Source organism: Molossus molossus, unplaced genomic scaffold (genome assembly GCF_014108415.1).
Source record: "Molossus molossus isolate mMolMol1 unplaced genomic scaffold, mMolMol1.p scaffold_m16_p_5, whole genome shotgun sequence".
Classification (NCBI taxonomy): domain Eukaryota; kingdom Metazoa; phylum Chordata; class Mammalia; order Chiroptera; family Molossidae; genus Molossus; species Molossus molossus.
Genome location: NW_023425388.1, coordinates 112,529,611 through 112,553,349, shown reverse-complemented (window position 1 = coordinate 112,553,349; position 23,739 = coordinate 112,529,611). Strand labels below are relative to the sequence as shown.

General features: G+C 36.6%; 1 pseudogene; it reads right to left on the bottom strand.

The window, feature by feature from the left end:
* Positions 1-23,382, bottom strand: part of LOC118617044 — a 28,630-nt pseudogene extending 5,248 nt beyond the window's left edge.
* Positions 23,383-23,739: the final 357 nt, after the last annotated feature.

The following is a 23,739-nucleotide window of genomic DNA, read 5'->3' as shown; positions in this document are numbered from 1 at the left end:
CAGAGTTTAATTTTTCTGTTGTTATGCAGTAATAAATAATATTTTCATATGGAAGGTTTTCTTTTGTTTTTTTCTATTCAGGATGGTTGATACTTTTGAAAAGATTGTGGTAACCACATTGCAGATTAATAAAAAGTAAAGTTGTCTTCATACTGTGATGACCTTCAGGGTTAGGAAGAAGTAGTGGGATAATTTTAAGATCTAAAAGATGTCCCTAGAAAGGATGGAGTGAAAACAATGGGTCTTTTCTAAGTCAGGAGAATTCAGTCTTTTTGTGAGAACATAATACTTTGTCAGGCCAAAGCAAGGGTAACAAATTCAAATAACTGCAGGCACCTGGCACTGTGTGAACTGTGCCAAATACAAGCCCACAGGAAATGATGGGCTTGTGATCAACCAACCAACCAGGGATGCTTGCTTGGATGCAAGCAAACTGAGAAATTTAAAAACCCTTGTGAGGCCAAAGCCAACCCTTCTGAAGGTAGAATTTACCCAATGGTGTTACCATTTAGCAATCCCTAAACGTTTAGCATTACTCTGCATGTGCAAGTGTGTGTGTGTGTGTGCGCGCATGTGTGTGTGTACATGCTTGTGTGCATGTGTGTGTTTTCTCAGCCACACTTTTCTAACTAGATGAAAAGTGGAAAGGGGCTGGTTGAAAGGTTGCACACTGGCAATTCCACTAGATTTCAGGGAGATGATAGGTTACAAATTTGCCGTAGAAATGTGCCGTATACAAGTTGTGGATACGTGAGTAGATTTTGGCTAACTACTAAGTAACTTGGTGAGGGCAAAGTAAAGCATATGAATGATGCATGCTAAATTAGTGAATTATTTAAAATGTCTACTTACTCTTTAGGGCAATTTCCATTTTGCCCAAAACACAAACAAAATGGATCTGTAACTATTTACTTAGGAAAACTGAAAACTGTTTTTCTACTGGATTTCCATATTTATAACTCCAGCAAATAATTAATGTAACTAATTTGATTGCATGAAAAGTAATTCAATTTTATGATGTCTGCAACAATTAAATTTATCAAGGCTCATAAATTATGAGAATAAAATAAAGCATAATGTGTGAAATTTCAACTGTCTAAAATGTTTCCATACAAGATAATTTGTTTTTATATATTAACTCTCTAAAACATTCTATAATTTGATAATAAAACACAATCAGTTTTTAGCTTACAATTTGAGATTTAGATTTAACTGTTGAACAGTTCTACATAATATTAATAATATATGTTATTTATTTAAAATGTTCTTGTTGTTCCTGTTCACGGGACCATTCATTTGGAGCCATTAATTCAGGAAGTTGTTTGCTCTAAGAAGGAAGACTGAAGATCAAAGCTCTATATTTATGATAAAAAAGAAGATAGCCATAGAATTAACATTTAATTCCCTAAACAATTATTGTATCCCTAAACAATTAGTTCACATGCATTTTCTTCTGTCTCTAAATGAATGATTTTAAAATATGACTAATAAGTAAATGTGGGCAACGACTACATTATTTAGGAATTTTATTAGGCTGTCAATTTAAATACTCATTCCTTAGGCAAAGTGCAACATCATATTTAAATAAATGTATATTAAACACTTTAAATTGATAGCACCAACTCATCCCTGGGGTATGAGTCATTTAGACTTTTCTAGTACACTGCTGTATAGCATGACATTACACTATATTACACTACAAAAATCTAGTATATTAATATCTTGTATCATAAATTCACCATTAAGAGTAGCAAAATTATAATATATTTCTGTTACATCTAGAAAAATATTTTTATGTTTCAACATCAACTGTATCAATTATTTAAAAGCCACTTTTAAAACAAGAAAACCTCTAAATTTGCTCCATTAAATGGCCTTTAATATGTAGATCATTAGCCAATTAAATTTGATTATTTATTCACACAAGAATTCACAATCAAAATGCATATGATTTTGTTCCCTGCCCTTGGAGTTGTTAGCATATAAACTATTTTATCTTGTTACAACAGATCAGTTTTGGTCACATCAGAAAGTCGAATGATGAGAGAATGTTAAAATGAAATATTCAATGACATACTCTGTTTTTTTCTCTTGAAATTTCAAATTACACTGGACTGATTGGTTATTTTTAAAGCTTGTCTGACACTAACATATTTTAAATTGATAGGAATAGTACAGCACCAAACCACTCCTGGGGTGTAGGAATACATTTAAAAATTTGAAAAACAGTGAGCTCTTTACTGCATGACAGATAGCACCTACATATTGTGAACTGATTAAGAACAAGTATGAAAATTGCAGTTAAAGAGGAATTACTTCCACAACTAGAAGTAAATTGTTTAATTTTAAGTTACTGCATTTGAAGATTGAGGAAATTGCATTGTTTAAAATGTTAATGTATCATTTTCTGCTTGACCTTTTAAATATCTGGGGAGAGTGAATACTTACCATGAATTGAAAGATTGCTTATTTGCTAATTTACCTAGATTATGTCAAATCAATACAAATTAATATCATGTTAATTTAAAGACTCACAAATAATTGTAGATAAAATGCTCACAAATATTTTAAATAAGTTAAATTCCACCAACTTTATTTTCATAGACGCTTTCATGTTTATAAATATAAAATGGCTCACCAAGTTTACTAAGTGTTTACTTCAAGTCTGACAGATAGCTAATTCTTCATTAATTAAATATATCTACCCAAGTTGGTTTTTAAAAGACATACCAATGAATTCAAATTAGTTTGTGAAATGGTAGACAAATCAAATTTGGATTCCCCTCCTTTGAATATCTACTTGTCTGGATTCTTCCCACCTGCTGTCATGTGCTAATTTTTTTTTAAAGCTTCATCTATTTGGAGAAAAAGAAAGAAATTGGTATTGTCTTGTGTTGTTTCGTCCTTAAAGAGAAACCATTTGCAAGAAAATTATAGGTCCCTCGTGTTGAGTTTCTTTGCATATTAATTTTGTTAGCCTTACCTCCTGTGGTCTTCAGTTCTGGAAGGCCTATTAGATAATACACAAGATAAATTTTTTTTCTTGTATCTTTGAGCTAGTACAAAATACATCCATTTTCTCTTAAAACTGAAATTTGCAGTACTAGTCACGCATATTTTCCCTTATTTTACAAAAAGATTTATTTAATTAGGCATGTTATACACTGTAATAACCAATATTAGTTGTATTTCTGTAACCCAAGTGTGTGATAATATATATTAATAAGTAAATACAAGTATTGCACAGTGTTCTAAACTAGATAATATAATATCATGAAACAGGAACTTTGAATAGAAGTCTGAAATCATAAGAATTACTTTTTACTGTAAATGAGTAATAGTACAAAGAAGTTTAGAAAAACAAGTCATTCACGTATGTTGAAACTGTAATGATATAAAAAGTAGCCGATTTTAAATGGAAAGCATCCATTGCTGGTGACATGAGCATATGAGGATTCGCTGAGTGGACGGGTATTATCATGTTTAAAAATTCTGAATGTCACTCCTTTGATCTCAAATTAGTTTACACTATTTAGGTTGATCGTTTTTGAATGATCATATATTGAGAATTCCTACATTTAACTTAGAAGTGATAAAATGAAATCAAGAGATTGAATAAGATAATGAAGAGAGACTATGAGAGCATGAAATAGTGATTCGATTTGCCATTAGACCTTCGTTAAAAGTTAGACTAAGAATAAAGAATATAGAGTGAGTTTCAGATTGATTTTTCTTTGAAAAATTGGCAGCACATTTTTAGTTAGAACATCAAAACTGTGCCATTTGAGGCAAGATGAACACTTCAAATTGTTGAAGAGGCTCAGGGGCTTACACTTTGAGAATTTTACAAAATTTCAGGGTAATTTTAGTTTTTGAAATTGTTTTTACTCTTGTAGGAAAGAAGCAATAAAGATATTGTTACCGAAGTCAAAAATAATTCTTCTGTAATATTGAAAAGAAATCAATGATCATTTGTATTAATGGAATAGTTTTAACCAGAGACTTACTAGATTTTAACATGTGTATATTTGTAACATTGTGAGCTTACAGATATATAAAGGTATAATGCTAAGGAGAAAACAAAGTGCTTTATTATTTAAAATGATATGTTCAATATTGACCATTTAAAACACTGTGGATTTATTATTAATAAAGCCATGTTCAAGCTCTTGGAACCTTCCAAGAGTTGTCATTCTATGTAGTCTAAACAGGTCAAAATGAAGAGAAACGTAGAAATGACTGATTATGTAACCTCTTCACCTGAATCTAATATTATGTTATTATTACCTTTTGAATGTATTTTCAAATATGGTATTATATTGACATAAAAATTAAAATGGATTTTATAGCATATGAAATCACATTTCAAAAATCCAACAAAATATTTTTATGAGAACCAGGAAACCCTTGCTTTTATATCTAAAATATATATGCTTTTTATTCAGCTTGAGTAGAAAAATCACAGGACATATATATTTCAGAAATCAAATAAAACATAAAACACAGCAATCTGTTTAAATAAAATTCTTATTAAAATTAGGTATTAAGATAAAGTTTTAATGCAAATGGAGAGCAAATACTTAAGGGATAAATATTAACATTTTGTTTTTGTTCTAAACTTTTAATGTGTTTTGGTTTTTTTGCTATCAAAATAGACTTTGTTTTCCATTACAAAGCCCATGGATATTAAAATTATAATAGCAGTTTAATAATGTGTTCTTGTATGCTTCCTAATTTTATTGCTTTGTTTATATAACTATTGAAGAAAACATTATCTAGAAAAATTGTTTTAACCTTTATGTATCTGATCAAAGTACAGAAGTTTGAAAGTAGGGCCATTTTAATAGGAGTAATCTTAAGAATGTTGTATCGGCTTATTTAGCTTTCTGGCTGGTGTCTTACAACAACAAAAATATTGGAAGAGTAAGTTAGAAATAACATATAGTGATGCATTCTCACAAGAAAGGTAATGACTACAGTCCCAACTACTTTGACTTCTTCCCCTGTACTTAGAGTTTGAAACAACAAATAATTTTGCAATTCTAAATGAATTTTGATTCATTAATTCATTTGCTCTCTCATTGATTCTAACATTGGGAAAATGCATAAATTTTGTGATGGGATCCTTTGATTTTTATTAATAAAGAATGTGTATTTTTTTTATATGTATAAAAGTAACCTTGGCGAATAAATACATTTTTTAATGTTAATATTTTTTTAGTTGAAATATATGGCGCCCGGGCCAGTGTGGCTCAGTTGGTTGGGCATCGTCCTGTGCACTGAAATGTTGCTGGTTCAATTCTGGGTCAGGGCACATGCCCAGGTTTCATGCTCAGTCACTGGGGGTGGGGGGGTATTGTGGTGGGGTGTGCAGTAGGCAACCCACTGATGTTGTGCTCTCACATCAATATTTCTCTCTCTCTGAAAATCAATAAAAGCAAATCTTTAAAAAATATATGATGATACAAGGAGACTTGACTTAGGGTGATAAACACATAATACAATACACAGATGATGTATTGTAGAATTGAATACCTAAGATCAATGTAATTTTATTAACCAAAAATCACCCCAATAAATTGAATAAAAAAATAAAAAAAAAAACAAAACATTTTTTGAGTTAACTTTTGAAATTGCACATTTTAATTCCATTATTCGCTGCACTCAAGCATATGCTTCTTAGGGCTTTATCCTGTGAAAACTAATTTTCTGCACCTGTCAAGTTGTACAATAACTGGTACTCTGATTCTTTTCTGGGCTACTCCTTATATGTCATGCTCATTCCTTATGTTTAATTTGTTCAAAATTTTCTCTCATTGTCTCTCTCCAAAACTAACTCCATGCTTTCCTTAATGCTCAACTCAAGCCGATGTTCACTAACCAGTATCCATCTTTCCTTTCTCCTTGCTGCATACAGATGTTATGTTTATCTGCACGCTGCTTCATGGTATTGTGTAGCTATTTTATTTATTCAAATGTTACCTCTTCAATTTAAATGTATGTTTTCTGATAACATGGCCTGGTCATAGAATCTTTAAATAATGGAATAATCCCCCATCTTTTCTATTTCATTGTCTAATGTTCTTTTCACTTTATCATATTATGATATTGTGATGGTAACAAAAATGGGGTGTATTTTTGAACATGTTTAACTAATTCTCTCATGTTTAATTTTTACATATGCAATCAAAACAGAAATATGAAGTTAAATTTCTTCATGTATACAATGTGGCATTTACTGGAAGTTTGCAAAGTGCAAACTTTAAAGTGAGTTCAATAAGTTTAAATAAACCTGTTTCTTTATTATTGCCACAGTGTTTAGCAGAAGTTTGGACATAAAACAGAAATGTTTAAAAATTATTAACACCAGTGTGGCTATTAATTCATTTTATTGTATCATATTACCTTATATTTCACTTGATTTAATAAAGTAAGAAATACTAGATTAGTTATCTCAACAATCATATATCTATACTTGGTTTATATTTATATAGCATGTTTATGTCTTTGGGTTTTATTTAAAAATCTTTAGGTATATATCGGTATGGAATATTAGCATTGTATTATAAAAATTAGTTACCTAAATCTATAACTCTGCTTATAGAAAGTATAAGATAATGTTTATATTTCTATTCTTAAAATTAATCAAAGTCATGTTTTACTGAATATATTTATAGTAGGAATAGGTTTTAAAATACAAATGAATAAATATAAGTAGCTTTTCTGACAATAATGCATTACAAATATATTTTTATTCTATACTGTGTGGATATTATAGTTTTAAGTGAGAATGGTCTTATAGTTAAACTTTCTCTTCCTACACTGAGTTTCAGTTTGGATTATCCTTGGATTTTATTTTTTTGTTATTTAAAATTTTTATTTATTGATTTTAGAGACGATGAGAGAGAGAGAGAGAGAGAGAGAGAGAGAGAGAGAGAAACATCAATCTGCTGCTCCACCCATCTGTTCCTTCTTTCGTTGATTCTTGCATGTGCCCCGACCAGGGATAGAACCTACAACCTTGGCGCATCCAGACGATGGTTCAACCGAGTGAGCTACCCAAGCAGGGTTGGGTTATTTTTGGATTTTAAAAGATGAAAAATTTTTCTTTCTGTCCCTCTATATAACCATCTCAAAATAGAATTACTTTCTATAGATAGAAAAGCTGTCAGGGCCTTTTGCACATTCTGAACAAAGAGATCCTGTTCTCTTTCTACAGCAGGACCTTAATACAAGGGAAATAAATATGGCAATCAGAAAATGGAGAAGTTCCGGAAATGAGATCGATGTCATGAAGTAAAAACATCAACACACACCAGATGTAGTTCGATAAAACATCCACTCAGGAGTGTCCGCACGAGACTCCTCTCTTCCCCAAATAGTCTACTTTTGAAGTTTGACTCTTAAAAACATTCACATCTTGAATAATTAAGATTCACAGTGAGAAAACATTTCTAGTTGGTCTGTGATGTCTTATTTTAAATTTGTTTAATACAGGTCGTTAACAAATGCACTAAAAATGATGTGAGTTTCGAAATGCTAAAAGGAGTTTTACCATCACATATATTCTTGCTCATATTTACACACAAAGATTGTTTTAAATAGGTGACAGCAAAATAATTCCATTTATTGAGCTGAACCAATGAAGAGTCTTTCACATGTGATTGATAACATTATGTGCTAGGCAGAGGCTGGTGCAGAAGGATCACTGCAAGTTGTCGAGATTAGAGAAAAGGAACTGCTTCCTCTCTGGAGTTAATGGCTGAAAGCATAAGAAAGTATAATGGACTCTCCCTCTAATTTTTTCACTTACTTTCCTGGGAAATTTGTTTTATGGAATAATGCTGAACGGCATGCACCTTCTTCCCATCATACTCCAAATATTAACGATCACAGAGACATGGTTTCCCAAGTTTTATGCTTTAATAGGACATTAATGGAACAGAAGGCCGTGTACCCATGTTGCACACGTGAACTAATACTTGGCGTGGAGACTTGAGATAGTCAGTGAGAGACTCCAGCTGATCTTTGCCAAAATACTGCTCTCTCTCTCCTCACACACTCAATCCGAAAGCTTCCATTTCTTAAGCCAGTCATTTGACAACACAGAACTCTGATGGAGCAATCCAAAAATAAACTCCAGTGGCTTGGCGCAACATGTAGATGAAGGAATGAGAAAGCCATACCAGAGCACTCCATTCACACTGCTCACATCGCAGGAAGACTGGCCCTGACTGAGCATCCCAGAGACACTAGCTCCTGGTTTCCCAAAGAAGGCTACTCTATCACATTATACCAACGCGTACAGTTTGGAGAAGAAGGTAGGATTTCTGGATTTCATGAATGTGGGAATTTATTACTTAGGTTTTCATGAGGAAGAAGAGAATGGAGCAGGGCTGTAAAGATGTGGATGTAGAAATGACTAAAACATGAAATTGGCTCTAAGTTAGACTGAGTTTGACATTTGTTCTTAAAGGTGTTTGGAACCTGAACCCAAATAGATCTGGAAACTATGGAGACCGTCAGAATGTTAGGGGTTCGGTAGTAAAACTAAAGGTCCAAGAGGAATACTTATTTTGTTGCTTGGAAGATCTGGGGAAGTCAGGTGAGTTTCAGTTTGAACAGTGCAATAGATTTGGAATACTCCTGAGGTTAGAAAAAAGGAAATTGTGGTCCACACACTAAAAGACCATATATTCTGATGTAAGACCAATCTGAATCCCTTTAAGGATTCTCAGGACAATGGGTGAAAGAAATTTGTTATTTGTGGTCAACTGGCCATAATATACATGGCAAATTTATTTTCTTTTGCTTACTATTTCATCAACTGTGGGTTACTTCAAACTTCAAATCAACCTATTTTTGAACACCTACTATATGTAAAGGTCTAAGACAGTTGCAGAGTGCAGAGGGATATAAATATATACACATAATAACATTTGAGTCATTTACTATCTAGTTGGAAAAACTAAAGCCAAAATATAAGTAAAGTTTTAAAACAATATAAACAATACAGTGTAAAAGAAAAACACTATAGAAATTGCCAGGTAGCATATGAAAATTTCAGAAATCAGCAACACTCTTTATGGTCTGTATTAAGTGGTTTTCAACAACACTCTTTATGGTCTGTATTAAGTTGGTAGCGCTGACTACCAACAGTAAACATGTGTGTGTGTTCTATGTACTAATAAAATACTAGATTTTAGATTGTATTCAGAAATTGGGCTGATGGTCACTTCTAGATTTTGTTCGTCTATTTCTACTGATGAGTCATTTACAGCACTGTGAAAACTTTGGCAGATGTATAGTTTGTGTTTGCAATCATTACTTTATTCACTCAACAAATAATTATTTTAGTGCTTGCAATGGGAATGAAATGTTAGTAAATAAAACATATGTTTCCTCCTTCTTGGAACTTGCTGTTTAGTAGAGAAGACAGGTGTGGAACAATTAATTTCAAGTGTAATCTGTGTTACAAAAAGAGATGTAGACACTGCTATGCAAGTATATGCCAAGACCTAATCTAGTCTGAAAGTATTAGAGAAAATAAATGTCTTTATTTATTAATTTATCTTTTTAGTCAATTAATTGGGGTGACACTGGTTAACAAAATTATACAGGTGCACAATTCTGCAGCACAACATCTGCGTTGTGTGTTCATCACCCCAAGTCAAGTCTCCATCCATCACCTTTTATCCTCCTTATACCTCCTTCACTTTTGCCCACTCCCTGCCCCCCCAATCATGACACTGTTATCCATGTTATCTCTCTCTCTCTCTTTATAATGAATATTTTTTTTTAATTGTCATTTTATAGCATCCCACTGTAGCCATTTCCTTCATGACCACTTTTGTAGGCTACAGGGGACCGAGGAACAAAACTGGGCCAGGCACCCCCACTACTCTGCCAGCCCCTTCCCCAGAGAACAAATCACAAATATAAATTTTTGTGGCAATCAGTACCTGTAGTTGGGAGATGGGCAAAGTGAGGAGGCCCAGCCTCAAGTTGTTGAGGTTGATAAAACAAGTAGCACTGATTGGCTCAAAATCGCCCCGCAAGTTCATGCTCATCAGGTCCTCATTGTAGAGGGTGAGTGGGGACTCAGAGCCGAGGATGTACACATGGCCCTTGAAGAGAGGCACCAGAACTTCTATTTCCATGAGATCAGGTCACTTGGCGATGTAGTGGTGGACAAATTCATCTTCAGGGCCATGTCAGAAACCGCTGTCCACCAGCTTGGTGAATTTCAAGCCCAGGCCTTGTTTGATTTTGTGCACTTCCTAACCCATGAAGAAGACCTCGATGTCTAAATGAGTGTGGTAAAGGACTGTCCCTCTTGGGACCTTGAAGATACCTCGGGACTTCATCCCGATGAAGCGGTTTCCACAATGCCATCGCAGCTCATACCACGTTTGCCCACAACTTCTTTCAGGTAAATAAAGAATTCCAAGGACATGCAGTGGGCGGTGCCATCCTTGATGTTGGTCACCTTCACAGGGACCCGTTTCTTGAACTCAGTCACAATGATGTCAGGGTGGTTGGGACCTTTGGGTGGGCCCTGCGTCTTAGCGTAGAGGCCAGGAGGTGCTTGGTCCTTGAGGTTCTCCAGGATTCCAGCCTCTTGGTGACGTGCAAGAGGTTCTTGTCCATGCTCCACGGTTCTTGGGGTGACTGGTATGGGGATTCTGTGTTGTTTCACGTACTCCATTGGATTGTTTTGGACCTGGACCCAGTTGTGGAACTCAGGCATCCTCTAGGGAGCTATGACCTTAATCTGGGGAGCCAGTGAGTAGCAGGTGAGCTCAAAATGGACCTGGTTACCACCCTTTCCTGTCGTGCTTTGGAACACTTACTTGGCTCCTTCTGCTGGTAGATCTCCACTTGTTTGTGGGTATGAAGGGTCTGGCCAGAGAGGTGCCCAGGAAGTAGCAGTCCTGTACAGTGCGCTAAACTGGATGGCAGGGCAGATGAATTCCACAAACCCATTGCAGACATCTTTGATGAACACCTTTTTGGCCCCGGGCTTCAGCACCTTCTTCCTGGCTTCCCCGAAATTAGCCAGGTAGGCAGTGATATTATAGCCTTGTTCCTTCAGCCACATGACAATGCAGGAGGTGTCCAGGCCACCAGGGTAGACCAGAACCAAGGAGACTTTGCTGGACACTGTCTGAGCTGGAGGTGTGGGTTCCTGGCTTCTGGACTCTGTCCTCACCGCTTAGTGAACCACTCCAGGTCCAGGCAGTGGTGGCAGAGCAGGGCCAGTTACAGCTTTACCGCAATTTTTTTCTTTCTTTTGTACCAATCTGTATACCCACCAATCTGTATACTCACCAACTGTGCATGAGGGTTCCCTTTTTTCCACATCCTGGCCAACATTTGTTGCTTGTTGATTTATTGATGATAGCCATTCTGACAGGTGTGAGGTGATACCTCACTGTGTGTGTGTGTGTGTTTAATTTTTTAATGTTTTTTATTGATTTTTTTAGAGAGAGAGGAAGGGGGAGAGAGATAGAAACATCGATGTGAGACCATCGATTGGCCGCCTCCTGCATCTACTGGGGATCGAGCCAATAACCTGGGCATGTACCCTGCCCTGGAATTGAACCAGGACCTCTTAGTCAATGGGACAAAGCTCAGTCCACTGAGCCAGACCAACTGGGCCTTCATGGTGGTTTTCATTTGCATTTTGTTGATTAGTGACATTGAACATCTTTTCATATATCTATTGGCCATCTGTATGTCCTCTTTGGAGAAGTGTTTATTCAGGTTCTTTGACCATTTTTCAATTGAATTGTTTGTTACTTTGGTGTTGAGTTTTACAAGTTCTTCATAAATTTTGTATATTAACCCCTCATCAAATGTATTGTGAATATGTTCTACCATTCAGTGGACTGTATTTTCATTTTCTTGATGGTTTTCTTTGCTGTGCAAAACCTTTTTAGTTTGATATAGTCCCACTTATTTATTTATTTATTTTTGCTTCCCTTGCCCAAGGATATATATATATATACATATATATATGATATTGCTGCAATAAATGTCTGAGTTTTTACTGCCTATGTTTTCTTGTAGAATTTTTATGTTTTTGAGTCTGTATATATACATTTTTACTTTAAAAATATTTTTATTATATTTTATTTTTTATTTACTTATTTTTTTTTATCCTCACCCGAGGACATTTTTCCATTTTTTGTTCAGATGGAGTGGGAGGAAGAGAGAGAGAGAGAAACATCGATGTGAAAAGGACATGTTGAGTGGCTGCCACCTGCACAACCTACCTAGGGCCGGGGACAAACTGCAACTGAGGTACTGCCCTTAGTGGGAACCAAACCTGGGTCTCTCCGGACTGCAGGCCGACACTCCAACCAACCGAGCCACACTGGCCAGGGCTATTTTTAACTTAAATCATTTTTAATTTTTAATTACAGTTAATATACATTATTATATTAGTTTCAGGTGTACACTCCAATAATTAGACATTATATAATGTATCAAGTGATCATCTGAATATATCTAGTACTCATCTGACACCATACATAGTTATTACAATATTATTGACTATATTCTCTATGCTGTACTTTATATCCTCATGACTATTCTATAACAACCAATATGTACTTCTTAATCCCTCCACCTTTTTTACCCATCCCCCACCTCCCCTTCCATCTGGCAACCATCAAAATGTTCTCTGTATCTATCAGTCTGTTTCTGTTCTGCTTCTTTATTTGTTTTTTAAGATACATTTCTTGATAGATATGTATTTATTGCCATTTTATTGTTCATATTTTTTATCTTTTTTTCTCTTTTTCTTAAATAAGACCTCTTTTGGTGGTGATGAACTCTTTTAACTTTTCCTTGTCTGGGAAACTATGTCTTTTGATTCTAAACGATAGTTTTACTGGGTAGAGTAATATTGATATAGGTCCTTGCTTTCCATCACTTTGAATATTTCTTGCCACTCCCTCCTGACCTACAAAGTTTCTGTTGAGAAATCAGCTGATAGTCCTATGGGAGTTCCCTTGTAGGTAACTAACTGCTTTTCTCTTGCTGCTTTTAAGATTCTCTTTTGACTTTAACCATTTGTATTTTCATTATAAAGTATGTTTCCTTTTTTTTTTTTTTTTTTTGGTACATGCCCCTAGCAGAAACCAAATCCGGGACTCTCTGGTCTGCAGGCCGACGCTCCAACTGCTGAGCCAAACCGGCCAGGGCTAATGTATATTTCTTTAACTAATTTTTTCCTTTTTTATTTTATTTTTATTTATTTATTTATTTTTTTTAGAGAGAAAAACATCAATGTGAAAAAGAAACATCAATCAGCTGCTTCCTGCACGCCCCCTACTAGGGATAGAATCCACAACCAAGGCATGTGTCCTGACCAGATATTAAACCAGCAACATTTCAGTGCAGGGGATAATGCCCAAACAACTGAGCCACACTGGCCAGGGCAATAATGTTTTATTTTCAATTACAGTTGACATACATCATTATATTAGTTTCTGGTGTACACCCCAGTGACTAGATATTGCATAACTTAATAAGTTATCACCCCAATAAATCCCACACCCATCCAACACCACACATAGTTATTACAAAATTATTGACTATAATCTGTATGCTATATTTTACATCCCCATGGCTGTTTTGTAACAACCAATTTGTACTTCTTAATCCCTTCACCTTTTTCACCCATCCCCCAAACCCCTTCCATTTGGCAAGATACAGAAACTTCTCTGTATTTATGAATCTGTTTCTGTTCTTCTTGTTTATTTTCTTTGTAGATTCAATTGTTGATAAGCATGTATTTATTGCCATTTTATTATTCATATTTTTTTTATCTTCTTCTTCTTCTTAAAGAAGGTTCTTTAACATTCCATATAATACTGATTTGGTGGTGGTGAACTCCTTTGGCTTTTTCTTATCTGGGAAGTTCTTTATCTGTCCTTTGATTCTAAATAATAGCTTTGCAAGGTAGAGTAATTTTGGTTGTAGGTCTTTTCTTTTTACCACTTTGAATATTTCTTGCCAATCCCTCTACCCTGCAAAGTTTTTTATTTTTTATTTTATGACAAATCAGCTGACAGTCTTATGGAAGATTCCCTGTATGTAATTAACTGCTTTTCTCTTGCTGCTTTTAAGATTCTCTCATTGTATTTAACCTTTGAAATTTTGATGATGATGTGTCTTGGTGTGGTCCTCTTTGGGTTCATCTTGTTTGGGACCCTCTGTGCTTCCTGGACTTATTTGTCCTTCACCAAGTTAGGGAAGTTTTCTGTCATTATTGTTTCAAAGAGGTTTTCAATTTCTTGTTCTCTCTCTTTTCCTTCTGGCAACCCTATGATGCGAATGTTGGCACGCTTGAAGTTGTCCCAGAGGCTCTTATACTATCTTCATTTTTTTGGATTCTTTTGTTTGTTGTTGTTGTTGTTCTGATTGTATGTTTTTTGCTTCCTTATATTCCAAATCTATGGTTTGCTTCTTGGCTTCACCTACTCTATGATTGATTCCCTGTAAATTATTCTTTATTTCAGTTAGTGCATCCTTCATTTCTGACTGGTCCATTTTTATGTTGTTGATGTTCTCACTAAGTTTCTTGAAGGTCTCCTTAAGTTCCATGAAGGTCTCACTAAGTTTCTTGAATGACTCACCAAGTTCTTTGGGCAACCTTATAACCTGTGTTTTGAACTATGTGTCTGATTGATTGCTTATCTCCACTTTGTTTAATTCTTTTCCTGGAGTTTTGTTCCTTTCTTTCATTTGGGAAATGTTTCTTTGTCTCCTCATTTTGGCTGCTTCCCTGTGATTGTTTCTATGTATTAGGTAGAGTTGCTATGTGCCCTAGGCTTCGTAGGGTGGCCTATTGTTGCAAGTTTCCTATAGGATCCAGTGGCACAGCCTCCCTGCTCACTCCAGCTGGGCTCTTGAGGTGTACCCCTAGTGTGGACTGTACATCCTTCTGTTGAAATTGAGTCTTGATTGATGTTGGTACATCAATGGGAGGGATTTACTCAGGCTGATCAGCTGCAAGGTTTGGTTGTGCCCACTGACCACTGGCCTCTGACTACCTTGGAGGATCAGCTGTGTAGGGACCCATTATACAGAGAAATACTTACTTTAGCAGGGACTGGGACCCACTGAGTCCACTCATTGACTGTGTCACTTGTGGAGGTGGTTGGGTGGTGGTATTTTGATGTGGTCTGAAGCTGTCCACTGAGTGTGCTGGCTGTGGGGCAAGGTCAGCCACTGCCTGTGTTCTATCCAGGGCCACCAGGCATAAGCTACAAACTGACCTGCCGATGGCTGCTTCTTGTGTTGGGCTTGGAAGTGCCCAGGAAAACCCAAGCTGTAAACCAAGGCCAGCTACTTCTAGTGCCAGGCCTGGGGCCACTTAACAAGAAATACTGGGCTTGCTGAGACCAGATGCTGATTGTTTGAGAAATTTTAGGAAATGCTGAAGCAGGATCTAAGACAGAACAATCCTATGGTAAAGTCTTTGGAAACATCTTGAGTGGCCCCAAGAGCTGGGTGTGGTAGGGCTTCAGGGAATCACCAGGGCGGGGCAAACAGTGTGAACCAGGTTGCAGGAGTCCCAGGGAAGGGCTCGCCAAAGGAACGTCAGGTTCTGCCAGCAGTCTTTCCAGAAGAACGTCGCCTCTTCAGCCCTTGTTCCAAGGCCAAACAGATCAGTTCTTCCTTGTACGTCTCTGGCGCCCCTCAAGCTGACTCACCTCCAAGCTTAGAAGGAGCAAGTCTGAGTAAGTCTGTGCGGGCCCTTTAAGAGGAGCTGCCTGGGGCTCCAGCAGCCTCCCTCAGCCTCAGTTCCCGCTGGCTTTGCAGCCAGAAGTGATGGGGATTCTCTTCCTGGCACTGGGACCCTGAGCTGGGCACCTGGTGTGGGATGCGGACCCCTCACTCCTCAGGGAGGACCTTCCCAGCCAGGTGTCCTCCTGATTTTTATCTGCCACACGTGGGTGTGGGACCAGCCCATCCACCTCTGCCCTCCTACCAGTCTCATGTGGCTTCTTTAATTTTGTAATTGTAGGACTTCTATTCAGCTCAATGTCAGGTGGTTGTGAATGATGGTTGTTTTGTAGTTTCGTTGTAATTTTGATATGGTTGTGGGAGGAGATGATACCGCGTTTACCTACCCGCCGTCTTGACCTATTTATTCTCTGAAGGCTTAACTGAAAAAGGATCTGCCCAGCCAGTGTGGCTCAGTGGATGGAGCATCGTCCCTTGGACTAAGAGGTCCCAGTCTGATTCCCTGTCAGGGCACACGCCGAGGTTGCGGGCTCCATCGCTGGTAGGGTGTGTGTAGGAAGCAGCTGATTGAAGTCTCTCTCACACTGATGTTTCATCTCCCTCTCCCTTCCTCTTTCTCCTTAGCAGCACCTACACTGGTGCCATTTTCTTGGCTCTTCTTGCTCCCTGGAAATGGGAACGCCCCGCTTCTTCCTAGAAGGGAACATTTTGTGCAGGAGAAAGAAACAAGTGCCCCGGGCACAGTGTGGAAGCCTGCCTGGATTCACTACTGCAATAACCTATTATTATCTTTCATGGGTTTGGGGTGGATTGGGCTCAGCTGTTCTGTCAGCTGCCAAGGCTGAGCTCATCTGAAGGCTCAATCAGTCAGGACAGCGAAGATAGCCTCTTCCCTCACAGGTCTGTGCCTGGTGCTTCTGCCCATGACCTTTCTCCAGAGTAGCCCACCCTTCTTGATGGCAGCTCAGGGCTCTAAGAGAACAGCAGAAACTGCCAGGCAAGGTAAGGGCTGCACCTAAATATATACCATATTACTTTTGCTGTCATTGGACTACTTAGAAGCATGGGTGGGGTGGGGTGGGGTGAGGAGGGAGTAGCAAGGTCTTATTGCAGAAGCATGTGTGTGATTGGAGGTATTGTTGTGGCTGACTTTTAAACATTCTGTTATAATTTAATGATCACAGTTTCATTTATTGCCTATTCCATACACTGCAATGTAGTAGGAGCTGTATATACGTTATCTCCTCAGCTTACTACAAAACATTTACGGTAAGTGTTGTTATTCTCATATTAGTAAATGAAGAAACAAGCTCAGTGTGGTTAACAGACTTGCTCAAGGTGTCATAGCTAAGAACACAGCAAATACCTACTTATGGTTATTCTTACATTTAGTAGGCTACTGAACTCATGATGTTTTCTGTAATTATTTTGAAGTGATAACTGGTAAGAAGTATTTGTCCCATTGTCAGTGGAAAACATGCATGAGGGAGGAGGAGAAAGTGAAGAAGGAAGGGAGGGGAGAGACAACTAGAAGAAAGAAAGAAATGGACGTTTTATGATGAAAGCAACTTGACAGTTGTGTTTACTTTCATATCTCTAGGGCCTAGACAGTGCTCAATAACCATTTGTTAAGGGATTTGAAAATGTATTGAATTATTTCTCATTTTCTGATGATTAGTTTTACCCTCCAAACACTATCTTTACATATTGACTTTTCCTTAAAATATTGCTTTTTTGTGATCATACTATTAATTAACTTATTTGATAATTGCAAACACTAACACTATCATTGTCATAAGGCATTAAGTAGCTACCTTCTGGTATCAAGACACAGTTATTATCCTCAAGATGCTCATTGTTTCAAAAAAGCAGAAAAATATAACAACATTTAGAATCCCCCTAAATGTTTATGTCCACCTACAAAACAGAGGTTACAAACCAAAGGTAAAATGTATAAGTAAAAAGATAAGGAGTGTGTCATAAAAGTTTTGTGTTTAAAAAAAAGCTAAGGAAAAGTCTTTTGGTTACTATGAGAACATTTCTCTAGTTCTTTGCATGAGGAAGAACTTGTTTGAAGAAGGAAGATGCAGAAGATTACACCTTATGCTCCATTATCTCTGAGATTCCAGGAAGACAAGAACGGAGAGAGAGGACGGCGGATGCTAGGAATTGTTGGAGAGTATTGAGCGTGTGTGAACAAAACTCTTTCTAGCTTCAGTACCAGCAGCTACCACATTTTGAATGTTGCCCTTTTTCTTTTTCAGCTTTTTCTGTTTGCTCTTCTGTGTGACTTTGTACTTCTGGAACTTGAGAGTCCCTGTGCAGGCTCCCTGCCTGGCACCTAGAATCCTAGTTACACTCAGTGTAAAAGTGTTTCGAGACCGAGTGCAGAATCCTTGGTTATTTAGAGCCTGCCAAACCTTCTATTGTTTCTAAGAGGACAAATTGCTTTGAACAAGTACAATGTAGCCATTGTATGGTACTGCTCCACAATGATGGTGAACACCTTTACCACTGATAGTTTGTAAAAGACCTTGCGCGTTAGTAATGACAAGTCTAAGTTTTTAAAATCATGGAGTTCGATGTAAAGTCTGTCATTTGGGTCCTAATAAAGTCATCAGTGCATTTTTATATTGGTGAGATCTTGACAAAGGAATTTAGTTCCAGTTTAAGTATTTACGAGCACCATAATGCTTGTAATAGAAAAAAAACAAAAAACAAACACAATAAAAACTGGCAATATTTGAAGGTTCTTTTCATTAGAAACTAAAAGTACATGTCTGGAATAAATACATAAATACAATCACTATACCTGTTTCATTTATACTACAGCTGTGGCACTGCATTTAGTTCTGATCATCATATTTACAAGAAGAAGGCGAGTGGTCTAATACATGTCTAAAAAGTATTTCAAATGGTAAATATTAGAAGTTACTGGAGAAAAGGCAGGAAAGGAAATAAAAGGGAAAGATATAATTTCCAAACTGTCCCAGAGATTTTGTGGGCAAATCAAGGTTCAGCAATGTAGATTAATATCTTTGCTAGTGAGGAGGCTGTATTCACTCATTCATTCATTCATTAATTCATTCGTTCGTTCGTTCACTCACTCACTCACTCACTCAATGAAGAGTTATTGAGTGCCACTGTGTGTTAAGCGTTGTGCTTGATTCTGCAGATATGGACAGGAAAAAAAAACCCAAAACATTCCCATCTTCATGGAGCTCTCATTGCTTTCTTGCTTCTTGACATTGAAACGTTCAGCGTAGATTTCTATTTTTAACTTTAAATGGAGCTAGAAATCTTGTTACTGTTTTAGTTATGACCATCATTGGCTACAAAAATGCCACAGGATCTTTTCCAGGATCTTTAGAATCCTGCGACGCACACAGTTCATCTGCCTTTAAAATCAAAGACAACAGAGAACACATGATTCCATCATCTGGATAAGTAACTAAAGAAAAAAGAAGAAAACCACATTGTTAACGTTACTCAACAAGAGCTAACAAAAATATTGAGTCTGCAGAGGTTCATCTGAAATTGGACAATCCACCTTTCTCAAACTCTGATCCCAGGTTTCACATGAGCCTTCACACCATGGATTGTATGGGTCAGTGACCGAAACCGTGGTGTGTAAGGTAATTAACATTATCAAAGGGGCATCTGGAGGATGTTCAAGGTTAATGAGAATTCCATTCTTGAACATTTTATTGAACACTGGGAGTTCCTTCTCAGATCCCCAGATTCAGTGAGGCATCATTTTTTAATCAATATGAGCTAAAACTTTGCTTATTATACTAACAGTTTCCCCTTTCTCAAATAATATAACAGAAATGAGTAAATAGCACTTCCAAAGTGTTCCTATTTAATATATAAATAAGTATAGACTTACAAGCAACCATACACACCTTTGCAGATAACGTAATACAAAAGCAAATTATGCAAGTGTGGTCTCAAAGGAGGTTTCCATAAAACACGGAATTTGGTTATAGTGCTGCATAATTACTTAAGTGAACTACATTTGAAATCTTCTGTTCTTGTTTGGAAGAACATTTCTTCTGCCCAAAGTTGTTCTGTCCTTCTGTTTCATGAGGAAATTTACTAAATAGTCTGTTGCAAGTGGGAACACAGAGGCTGACAAAGGGAAAGTGACTTCTCTAAAGTTACATAGCTAATAGGGAGATAAATCAGGATTTAAATGTGAGATTTTCTGACTAAACTGTCCAGGAGTTTCATTTACTTTTTGATTATCCTCTGATTTCTGGCTTCCCTGGTCGACCTGACCTAATTGGGGTTTCAAAGTTTTTTGTTGTTGTTGTTTTTCCTTTTTCTGTGCACCAGTGTTAAGTTAGATAATAAAACTGTCAACATAAGAAACATTCAAACCTGTGGAGAATTTTTGTGGGCTTATTTGAGCCAAACTGATGACAATTGCCGAGAAGCAAAATTTCAACGGATTGAGAAAATGCTCCAGAGAATGGCAGCTCTACACCTTATTTTATACATTACAGTCACAGGAGGAGGCATAAGTGGGTTCCACGAAATCTAATGGTCATAGATTAGGGAGGCAGGAGAAAGCAAAGTGGGGAAACCTCTGGGGTTGGATAAAGAGTAAAATGATAAACAATACTTCATTTACATAGGTGGGTACAGGATACTTAATAGTCAATAATTCACTCAATGACAACAAGGAGATTTTTGGTCTCAGCCTTCGGTATCAATGCTTCGAAGGGTCTGGGAAAAGGGAATTACTTTGACATTCCAAAGATATGTTATTGTAAATGCAAATAACAAAAATAGGCAGGCTTAATTAAGGAAAACATTGACTTTTCTTAGGGAAGATTTTAGTACAGGACATTGACTACCTGCCATAAACTGCTTTTAGCCAAAATGTTTTAATTTCAGACCATCCTATGTGGTTACTTTAGGTCTAAGTTTGCAAGGCCCACCATGCAGACCTCCCCGAGCTTGTCAGGGTTAGTATGTGGCCCCTTTTCGTTGACAAGACTAAGACAATTTTCAGGAGTGGAACTTTATTCTTTTTTTGTTTTTTAGATTTTTAATCTATTTTTAGAAAGAGGAAGCGAGAGGCAGAGAGAGAGAGAGAGAGAGAGAGAGACAGAGAGAGAGAGAGAGCACATCAATGTGAGAGTGGAACATTGATTGGCTGCCTCCTCCACATCCCCTACAGGGGATCAAGCCTGCATCGTGGGCAAGTTCTCTAACCTGGAATTGAACCTGCAACCTTTTGGTGCATGGAACAATGTCTGACCATTTGAGCCACACTGGCCAAGGCTGGAACTCTACTCTTAATGTGCCCATACACATAGACAGTGACAGGTTCTCTAGATGAAAAGTAATTTAAAAGAATTAGGTCATAAAATAAGAATAAAAACCTTCTTTGTACAAACTTGCCTTTAAATTAATCTTACTTTTTTTTTTTTTTTTTTACAATTTTCCAGAGGAGATACAACTATATTTAATATGGCTCAGACATTTTTTTTTAAAGTGGAAAATATGATTCATACAGAAACATTGTAGTGATACTTCCTCAATTCAAATATGGCAATATTTTTTAGTTCATATTGTGAACTTTTATCAAAATAGTAACACATGGCCCTGGCCAGAAAGCTTAGCTAGGTGAGCACTGTCCCCATATGCCAAGATTGCAGGTTTGATCCCCAGTCAGGGCACATACAGAATTCAACCAATGAATGCATAAATAAGTGGAACAACAAATTGATGTTTATCTTTCTCTTTCTGCCCCCTTCTTTCTCTCTCTCTCTCTCTCTCTCTCTGTCAAAACAATCAATAAATAAAATTTAAAAAGGAAATATTACACATACAGAAAAAATGCACAAATTATAAATATGCAACTTGACTTTTTATGAACTGATCAAACCCCTATAAGCTACACCCAAGTCAAAAAGAATATTTCATCAGTCCCCAAGATAAATGAAATCTATAGTATATATGTGTTTGGTGTTTTCATTCAAGATTATCTTCATGAGATGTTTTCATTTTTGTTATGTGGTTGTAATTTGTCCATTTTCATTACTGTATAGTATTCTATTTAGTGAGTATATTTATGTTTTTTTGTCTTAATGGACATTTTGGTAGTTTTCAATTTGCAATGATTACATATGATATTGATTTTAAGATTTTTATTAATATATTTTGATTAATATATGTATACATTTCTGTTCAGTAAATACCTGAGAGTTGTATTGTCTAATATATTTGGAAAGGTCACTCTAATTTTGGTATGAACAAAAGAAAAAAAAGGTCTTTGTGTAAAGAGACATCTCTTTGTCTTTATAAGTATTTTAAATGTTCCATGTACATACAAAAATTACCTTTATTAAGTTATTTTGGCAAATCAAGAAAAACTAGGGAAAAATATAAGATTGCTCATATTATCTATTACTTAGAGATAATCACATTTAATGTTTTCTTAAAGCCTTTTCCTATGTAATGTGCATTACGTATTTACATAGCAGAAACTCTATATACTCAGTTTACTTTTTCCATTTACTAATGTGTTATTAGAGTTATCTCATGCCATAAAAAGTATTGTTTGGAAGGGTGCAATATAGGAAACCAGGGGTATTAGAGAAGCAAAGGGTGTATGTTTTAAAACAAAGAAGTTAAAAACTGCAATGATGCTAAGAAAAGATCATTTAAAAAGTGTATGTTGGGTCCATCTGGTGCGGCTCAGTGGCTGAGCATCGACCCATGCACCAAGAGGTTGTTGGTTCAATTCCCAGTCAGGGCACAGACCCAGGTGGGCCCGATCCCCGGTGTGGGGCATGCAGGAGGCAGCCAGTGGATATTCTCTCTCATCGATGTTCTCGCTCATCGATGTTTCTATCTTTCCCTCTCCCTTCTTCTCTCTCTCTAACATCAATAAAGAAAAAGCATAAAACAAAAAAAGTGTATGTTGGATTTAGCAACTAAATGATTGGTGAGCCTGGCATGATGACTTTAGTGGAATAATGGAGTAGAAGCCACATTTCATGGTCTGACTAGTGCGTGAGAGGTGAGAAAGAAGAGACTGGATGCTCAACTAAATTTTTGAGAAGTTGACTAACACTTGGAAAGAGTTACATGTGGAAGCTTGTTTTATCAACCTCTCTTTTTCCCTTTCTCTCCCATCTCTCTTTTCTTTGCCATTCTCTTTTCCTTTCGTTCTCATTTTATTATTGTTTATTGCTTTAATGTTAAATAATTTTATTCTGTTTGCATTTTTTCCTTAGATCTAGTTCTCTATCTTTACTGCCACCACATGGTTTCAACCACCATGCTTTCTTGCTAAATCAGCTTCATCTGTGTCCTACTTTTCCTAAACACATCAATTCTTATTCCCTGTGATGGTCTTCAGTACACTTCAGCCAGAGAAAGGCAAACAGAGAAAAGAGTTAATTTAAGGCTAAGAGATACGCAGAGTTTTCTGGACTCGGTTGTAAATAAAGTTTGGTTGTAAAATGATTAGATATAGATAAAGGCTGAGACCTGAAATGGGTTTAGATCACGTAGCTGACTGGGCTTCCAGAACTGAAAAGGCCTTTGACCTCGTACTGCCTTACCCACTCCACAGATGGGATGTTGCTGAAAAGTGGTCATGGTGTCTCTAAAGAAATCTTTGCCCAGGGTTTGGAGGGACAACTGTCAGTCTGGAGACGCTCTTAAGAAACAAAGTCAGAGTGTCTATTTTATTTATGATTTTTATTCTTTTAAAAACAAATACATATGCATAATAGAAACATGTTTATTTTATTTTTATGTATAGTATCCATCTCATTGGATGGTTTGGACAGTAAAATAATTTTCATAATCTGGATCCTTGATTGACTTCTGGGAGTTTAATTATTATGTAGTGATGCCAAGTGGAGGTATGTGGTGAGTTACAAGTGGAATGCACGTCAGGGATGTGGATTTCCTACCACAAACTGCCAAGTGTATCTCTGCTCTAAGTCTCTC